Source organism: Sinocyclocheilus grahami, unplaced genomic scaffold (assembly GCF_001515645.1).
Source record: "Sinocyclocheilus grahami isolate Dianchi unplaced genomic scaffold, SAMN03320097.WGS_v1.1 scaffold1873.1, whole genome shotgun sequence".
Classification (NCBI taxonomy): domain Eukaryota; kingdom Metazoa; phylum Chordata; class Actinopteri; order Cypriniformes; family Cyprinidae; genus Sinocyclocheilus; species Sinocyclocheilus grahami.
Genome location: NW_015507052.1, coordinates 62555 through 71217, shown reverse-complemented (window position 1 = coordinate 71217; position 8663 = coordinate 62555). Strand labels below are relative to the sequence as shown.

At 38.2% G+C, this 8663-nt stretch overlaps 1 pseudogene; it reads left to right on the top strand.

Moving 5' to 3' along the window:
• LOC107573131 (lactase-phlorizin hydrolase-like) overlaps positions 1–8238 on the top strand; it is a 10639-nt pseudogene extending 2401 nt beyond the window's left edge.
• The last annotated feature ends 425 nt before the right edge of the window (positions 8239–8663 follow it).

Genomic DNA, 8663 nt, shown 5'->3' with positions numbered 1-8663 from the left:
TATTGGTCTTATGAAGTATTCTAATTTGTTGTGATAGTGAATTGGTGGGTTTTTGTTAAATGTGAGCCAAAATCATCACAATTAAAAGAACCAAAGACTTAAACTACTTCAGTCTGTGTGCATTGAATTGATTTAATACACGAGTTTCACAATTTGAGTTGAATTACTGAAATAAATGAACTTTTCCATGACATTCTAATTTATTGAGATGCACCTTTATATTCACTGGAATAAAAGTGTGACATCAAGTCCCGTTCCCCCCGTTACATAGTCCTTTATAATAGTACAATGATGGTGTCTTTCATAGTGATATATATATATATATATATAATTATTTTTTTTTTTTCAGCACTTAATTTGTCTCTTAATTTTGCCGGTGAATAGTTAATATTATGTAATTGATCACATACTTCTCTTGTCTCATCTTCAGGCATATGTGGATTTCATCTCTCTGCATATGCAGTATAACTGCAAATTGGAGACACCTCTTATGGAGGAATTGAGGAAGTTACAGGTAATGATTTATTGTGGCTCTAAAAGTATTATATAATTATCTTTATAATAGATCATCCCATTGAATAGTCATCAGATTTAATAAGACTTAACTAAGCTGACTTTTAATATTCAAAGACTGCTTAAATTGGTTGATGTGACAGAACATTTCAGGACAGTGAAATTACACTTGACACTCTTGTTTCAGATTGGCAGTGGTCAAAAGCCCATCCTTATGTATCAGCTGACAGTCAAAGACTGTGATGGATATGAAGATTATTTCCAGCCACTTCATGCAATTTTTGGAAGTAAGAATTAGCATATTTCTTTAAGTGATGTGTCCAATTTCTAAGATGTTGTTTATGGAATTAAAATACTAGATGCTAACCTAGTATTATTTGTCAGTATTACAGAGCAAAGACCTTGACATCATGGGATGTGACATCACACACCTTTTTGAGAAGCTAGATCAAGAAGAAACACTCAAAAGGTAAAGTTGAGACCAAAAAGGTACATATATCAGTATATAATAGCTATTTTTAAGTCAGCATAACAAGTATGTTCTCATTTAGTTTTCAGATGGAAAATAGTAAGACAGTTTCTTATCAGAAATCAGCTTCTGCATTCTCATACCAAAAGGTCTGGGAGAAATTCAGAAGTCAAACCGAAGCTGAGCGCAATCAGTTCCTGAGTGGCTCGTTCCCAGTTGATTTTGAATGGTCCGTCTCCAGTGAGAGTTTCAAAGTGGAGGGTGGATGGGCTGAACACGGGAAGGGCGAGACCATATGGGACCGATTTAGCCATGAGGATCGTGTCTTTGAAAACCAGACCACTGATTTGGCCTGTGATAGTTATCACAAGGTGGACTACGATGTGTATCTGCTTAGGGGCTTGATGGCACCTAATTATCAGTTCTCAGTTTCCTGGGCTTGCATTTTCCCCACTGGACGCAAAGAAAGTTTGCTTGAAAAGGCTGTTGCTTATTATGACAAGATAATTGATACGCTCCTACAATCCAGCATCGAGCCCACTGTTGCCCTGCATCACTGGGACCTTCCCCAAGCTCTGCAGGACGCAGGCGGCTGGGAAAACGACTCTATTGTGGAAGCTTTCAAAGAATTTTCTGACTTCTGCTTCTCTCATTATGGAGACAGAGTCAAAACATGGATCACCTTCGGCAGCCCGTGGGTAGTGAGCAACTTGGGCTATGGAACAGGGGAACATCCCCCAAGTGGGAAAGACCCAATAATTGCATCTTACAAGGTGTGTCTGACAATCTGAGAAAGCACCATATATTTTTATCATTTTAGAAAGTGACATTTATTATGTTTGTTTTTGCAGGTGACGCACAATATTCTAAAATCTCATGCTGAAGCCTGGCATATTTATAATGATAATTACAGAAAACTGCACGGTGGAAAAGTGGGCATTGCTCTTAACTCTGATTGGGTAGAGCCGAGGAATCCCTCAAGTGATCAGGATGTAGCTGCAGCTGAGCGTTATCTGAACTTCATGCTGGGCTGGTTTGCTCATCCCATATTTGTAGATGGAGACTACCCAGCCATGCTAAAGGAACAAATTGAGAAAAAGAAAGATTTATGTGGTAAAGAGCTGGCAAGACTCCCTGTCTTCACTGAGGCTGAGAAACAAAGAATCCAAGGCACAACTGATTTCTTTGGACTTAACCACCACACTTCCCGATTGATAAGTGAGAGCTTGAATAGCTGCGATGCTGGACCGAATAACGTTGGGGACTTCCAGACTCATACTGACCCCACATGACCCCCCACAGCTTCTGACTGGATCCAGTCAGTTCCGTGGGGTGTTCGACGATTACTGAACTACATCTCTTTAGAGTACACGTCCATCACAAAGGTGCCCATCTACATCACAGGAAATGGAATGCCAACTGAATACAATGGCGATGTGTTCAGTGACACTGAGCGTGTTGACTATCTCAAAGCTTACATTAATGAGGCAATGAAAAGTAAGCATCTTAAGAAAACTTGTCCATGTTTAAAACTAAGACTATATTAGTCTTTTTAGTGATAGCAGGTCAGTCTGTGTGAAATCAGAGAATTGGTGACTTAAACCTATAGTCTACATTTTTTTATTTAAAGTATTCATTATATAATATTCGTTATTTCCAGGCCAAAAACACCTTATCTAGGAAGCCATATATAGGGTATGTAATCTTAAAAATCTATGATTGTTGTCGGCCATACAAATAATGAATAGTTCAGGGTTCTGAAAATAAGATAATGTTAGAAGCAATTATTTTACTGATCTTAGTCTTAGGTCACCAACAACAAAGCAGCAAGTTATGAACAATAGCCTTACAAGATTTGAGACAGACTGACTTAAACACAATCTTCTACCAATGTAACAAAATATTTGCCAAACCTTAATATCAGACTATATAGTAAAACATTGCTATCTATAGTTCACTAACTACATCTTTCTGTCCAAACAGCTGTGCATTTGGATGAAATTGACATCCAGAGGTTTACAGTCCAGTCTCTAATGGATGGATTTGAGGGTCCTCAAGGCTACAGTCAACGATTTGGATTGCACTATGTGAACTTTGAAGATCCTGACAGGCCGAGAACCCCCAAAGCATCAGCATATTACTACTCAAAGGTGATTGAGAGAAATGGATTTGCTGAGACTGCAGCAAAGGGTAACATGCAAATATATGGAAATAAAATTGAGATCACAAGACTCCCTAGTCTGCCACCATCTGAAGTTCCTTCAAAAGCAAAGGTTGTTTGGGAAAAGTTCTCTCCTCAGACCAAGTTTGAGAGACAGCTTTATCACTACGGAACATTTCCAGAGGGATTCCATTGGGGTGTCTCGTCTGCAGCATATCAGGTAGAAGGTGGCTGGAATGCGGATGGAAAAGAACCAAGTGTTTGGGATACTTTCACTCAAAAACCTGGTAATATCCCAAACAATGACAATGGTGATGTTGCATGTGACAGTTACAACAAAATAGATGAGGATCTACACATGTTGAGAGCACTGAAAGTGAAGACTTACAGATTCTCCCTGTCGTGGTCTCGAATTTTTCCCAACGGCTATAAATCTTCTCATAACCAGAAGGGGGTGGACTACTACAATAGACTCATAGATGGTCTCATAGATAGCAAACAATATCGCACCCATGGTAACTCTCTACCATTGGGACCTGCCACAGGCTTTGCAGGACATAAATGGTTGGGAAAACCCTGAAATAATTAACATATTCAGTGAATATTGTGACTTCTGCTATGCAACATTTGGAGACAGGGTGAAGTTTTGGATCACATTTAATGAACCCCAGACAATTGCATGGTCTGGATATGGACTGGGTCAGATTCCACCTAATGTGAAGCAACCCGGAGATGCTCCATACAAGGTTGCACACAACCTCCTGAAAGCTCATGCTCAAGCATATCACACTTATGATGAGAAATACAGGGCATCTCAAGGAGGTCTGATATCCATTAGTCTGAACGCTGAATGGACAGAACCCCTAGATGTCAATGTCCCTCGAGAGGTGGTGGCTGCTGATCGAGACCTTCAGTTCCAGCTTGGTTGGTTTGCACACCCCATCTTTAAAAATGGCGACTACCCTGATGTCATGAAGTGGCAGGTTGGCAATAAAAGTAAACTTCAAGGCTTGACAGATTCCCGGTTGCCTTCTTTTACTGACCAAGACAAAGCCTTTATCCAAGGAACAGCTGATGTGTTCTGCATTAACACATACACTACCAAAGTCGTGCGTCATGTGACCAGCAGACTAAATATTGAGTCTTATCAAACAGATCTTGAAAAGGACAATGCAGATGGCTCTGAAAATACAGCTGTTAATGAGCAGAAGGCTGTTGCTTGGGGACTCAGGAGACTTCTTAACTGGTTAAAGGAAGAGTATGGAGACCCTGAGATTTATATTACGGAAAATTGTGTAGCTACAGACACTGCCATAACAGTTGATGACACTGATCGAATATTCTTCCTGAAGACCTATGTTGATGAGGCTCTTAAAGGTATGCTAACAATGGTTCTCATTCACTAACTGCGCATATTTGTGCATAGAATCCAAATAAAAATTAGTTTTTAATGCTATTACAGAATCTACATTTTAGATATATTTATATATTATATTATTAATAGTAAATGCGGCCCAATGTTTGTAATAGTGTTATACTGCCAACTGTTGAACCTGACACACATTTACATGCATTCTCTTTTTAGCACACAATCTGGATGGGGTACGTGTTAAGGGTTACATTGCTACCTCTCTAATGGACTCCTTTGAGTGGCTGAAAGGCTACACTGTTGGCTATGGACTACACTATGTAAACTTTAAAGATTCAAGTCGGCCGAGAACTCTGAAGCGCTCCGCTCACCTCTACTTTGATGATTCTCTTTTTAGCACACAATCTGGATGGGGTACGTGTTAAGGGTAACATTGCTACCTCTCTAATGGACTCCTTTGAGTGGCTGAAAGGCTACACTGTTGGCTATGGACTACACTATGTAAACTTTAAAGATTCAAGTCGGCCGAGAACTCTGAAGCGCTCTGCTCACCTCTACTTTGATATAATGAGAAATAATGGCTTTCCACTGCCAGCGGAGGAAGAAATGTTATATGGACATTTCCAAGAGGGATTTATATGGAGCACGGCAACCGCTGCCTATCAGGTACAATCCATTTGAACAAATACACTTTATTTTGATAGTCCAGCTTAGACATTCTGCTGACTATAAGTAACTTTACAACATGTCAACTACAAGATATTAAAGTATTAGTAGACTGTCTGCTCAATATTTGCTAATTCTTTATTTGATGGTTCCCCAACAGACATCTACTGACTATAAGTAAATTTGCAAGTACATGTCAACTTACTAACCCTACTCAGAACCTAAAAGTCTATTAATACTCTATTAATACTCTGAGAGTTAGTTTACATGTAGATGCAAATGCATAAGAGTTTAAATGTAGTTGCAAAGTTACTTATAGTTAGTAGAATATCTAAAGTGGACTATCGAAATGAATCTTATTTGTTCTGAGTAACTTCAAATTATGACATTTTTTCATGTTATGCTCAAACACTACAGATAGAGGGCGCCTGGAGAGCCGATGGAAAAGGTCTCAGCATTTGGGACAAATTTGCTCATACTGCTTTAAAGATATCGCAGGATGAAAATGGTGACATTGCCTGTGACAGCTACAACAAGATCGGTGAGGATATCAATAGTCTTAAAACACTGAGGGTCAACCACTATCGGTTTTCTATTTCATGGTCCAGAATTATGCCAGATGGAACGACCAAGAAAATGAATGAAGCTGGACTCAACTACTATCATAGGCTAGTGGATGCTCTTTTGGCAGCCAATATCAAGCCACAGGTAAAATATTTGTAATACAATTGCATGTAAAAAAAGTTTTGCTCTTGTAGCCTAAAAGAATTTGACTCATTTCTGTTAATCATTTTGAACTGGCAGGTGACTTTGTACCACTGGGATCTTCCACAAGCACTCCAGGATGTTGGTGGCTGGGAGAATGACACCATTGTCGATAGATTCAGAGACTACGCTGATGTTGTATTTAACAGTCTGGGAGACAAAGTAAAGTTCTGGATAACTATAAATGAACCCTACAATGTTGCAATGGTAGGACATGGCTATGGAAGTGCAGCACCAGGTATCATTCGCACTGGAAATTATCTTTTTCCTTTTTGTAAATATGATTTAGCTTATAGATTTCTTATAGAACAGTTAATAATGTAACATAAGGTTCTTGATGTTCTATTTCTGTCCAGGTATAAGTTTCAGACCAGGCACTGCGCCATATATTGTGGCACACAACCTCATCAAGGCTCATGCTGAGGCCTGGCATGTGTATAATGATAAGTATCGTGCCGAACATGGTGGCATTGTTGGCATCACAATAAACTCTGACTGGGCTGAACCGAGAAACCCATACAAACAGGAAGACGTTGATGCTGTCTTGCGTGTAGTTCAGGTACAGTGTCATGGATGCAGAAATATTTAAACTACGAAAGTATTGTTATAGTAAAACTAAAAAAAAAAAAAAACACTTTTATTAATTGTAATAAAATAAATGTTAAGAGAAATAAAATGGAAAATATAAACTTTCTTTTATCTCAGTTTTTTTGCCAAGGCAATTATTAAAAAAGACATTTTTAAAAATATACACAAAAGAATAACACAAATGACTAAAACATTAGCTAAAATTGTCATTAAAATGTCAAATATAAAAATAAAAACAAATTCAAAATATTAATAAATTCTAAGATAGTATAGTAATGATACTAAAATAACAATAACCATGTGCATGAATAAATAATGACGCACTGCTCATTTTCGTCTCTCAAAACAGTTCCAGATTGGTTGGTTTGCTCATCCTGTGTTCAATGGAGATTACAGCGATTTAATGAAGAACATCAATCGAGAGAGAAGTTTAGCGGCTGGCCGACCGCAATCAAGGTCATTTTTGTGAGGAATTCAAAGCTTTGTATTCAAATGCTTATGAATGCTTTTACCTTTGCATTTGACATCTAACAGGCTTCCAAAATTTACCCCTGCAGAAGTAGCGAGAATTAAGGGTACTCATGATTATTTTGGATTTAACCACTACACCGCTGTCTTAGCCTATAACATGGACTACAAGAACCTCGAGCATTATGATGCAGACAGGTAGGCTTTTGGTTTTAATCAGCGTAGTCACACGATTTCAGACCCTATTTGTTTAAAGCATGCATCTTATATTATGCTGTCATCTATTCCAGGGGTGCAGGAACAGTTGCGGATCGCACATGGCTGGATTCTGGATCCTTCTGGTTGAAAGGAACTCCTGTGGGATTCAGAAAAATTCTGAATTTCATTAAGGAGGAATATGGAGGCCCTCCTATTTACATTACAGAGAATGGAGTATCAGAACGAGGGCCAATGAATCTGAATGAATCCACTACTATGATAACTATATCAATCAGGCCCTGAAAGGTAAAGAGATTTTTTTTTCCATCAGAAAGGACAGCATTACGCAAGAGATTTCTGTGATGCTGTTCCACGCATTTTTATTATCGTTGCTTGTTTTAAATTTTAGACTGTTGGTAAAAATTCATTTGTGATAATTGCATAAAATCTCATTTCATTCTTTAGCGTATTTGCTGGATGGTGTGGACATCCGCGGCTATGCTGCCTGGACACTAATGGACAATCTGGAATGGGCGACGGGTTTTGATGAAAAGTTTGGCTTTTTCTATGTAACTCGATCAGATTCTTTACCATGAATTCCTAAGAAATCTGTCTGGCACTATGCTACAATAATCAACTGCAATGGCTTCATAAGCCCAGGAGAAAGTCCACATGAATGTCAGATCCATGAACCTGAAGGTGACATCCACTATCTGTAGTATCTATCTATCTGTCTTTACAGCAGTCATTTGTTTGTTAATTGTATCCTTTTTTCTGTCTGTCGTTCTCTCTGTTGTTTCATCCATCCGACTGAGTCTTTTCTTGTTTACAGGATCTACTCCTCCACTTCCGTTGGTCAGTTTCTTGGGTTTGGAAGTGTCAGGTACTGATGCTGAACTGTCTCTTAATGTCCTCTTCAGTCTCACCATCATTGCAGCAGTTGCTGTTGTCCTCTTGGTGTATGGAATTGTCAAGACATCCAAGAAACAAAAACGTCCTGTAGAGGAACACATTGACCTTGAGAAAAAAGGCAAGTTCTGAATATCCTAATCTATATGGTTTTGTGTAAAGATAATTGTTAAACAAAACATAGTGTAATTCTAAATTATTCTTTGCATAATAAAATGTTACCTTCACAGTACGGGTGAAAGTGTTGCCATGAAAAAGAAAAACCTGCAAGTGAACATAAAGAATGAATTCTGTGTCAAATGTCTAATTTCACAGTTTTAATAAATTGTAAATATGTCTTTTAAAAAAATATCGGCAATTGCCTCAGCCTTCTCCAGTGGTAAAATATCAGTTCACGTAATCTAACTCCGTAGCAATGTACTCAATATTTACCAAACTGGCGTTTTATATCCTTTACTTTACAGTGTATCATCAGTGTATATGTAGTGACACTTTGAAATATTATAATATCATGTTAGCTTTCTTATATTATGACATGTTGTTTTAATTTATCAAGT